Consider the following 611-nt stretch of genomic DNA (forward strand, 5'->3'; position numbering starts at 1 on the left):
ATGAATATTTTTTTCATATTCATAAATATTTTCAAATAACAAATTTGAACATATTTTTAAAAAAATTATTAGTGTTTTTATAAAAAAAAATTACTGTTATGATTTAATCAAGTTTGAACATATTTAAACACAAATAAATATCAAACAACATTTTAAATGCATAAAAACAAAATTTGGGGAGTCTGGGAATCAAACCCATGACCTCCTAATGTGTGTGCTGCGTGCTGACCAGTCGGGCTAGTGGGAGGGTTCTGATGTAGATAGGGTTAGGTGGAATATAACCTGACCAGTCGGGCTAGTAATTAAAATAAAATTCTAATGGCGCACCGAGGGGATGTGCGCCATTAGAATAGTCGTACTTATGGCACACTAGGGGGAGGTGCACCATTAGAACCCTCCCCCACTCCACCTATTACCCTCGCACTATGGCCTCCCTCCCTCCCTCGCCAGATTCCCCACTCGATCGACCCCAACCGTACACCGCCGCCACAGCCGCCCACGCGCCCCCACCGTCCGCCGCCTCCGTCCGCCGCAGCCGCCCACGCGCTCCCGCCGCCTCCCTCTCCCCTTCCTCCCCCTCCAGCGCCGCCTCCCCCCCGAGCCCCGCCTCC

Source organism: Triticum dicoccoides, chromosome 7B (assembly GCF_002162155.2).
Source record: "Triticum dicoccoides isolate Atlit2015 ecotype Zavitan chromosome 7B, WEW_v2.0, whole genome shotgun sequence".
NCBI classification, from domain to species: Eukaryota; Viridiplantae; Streptophyta; class Magnoliopsida; order Poales; family Poaceae; genus Triticum; species Triticum dicoccoides.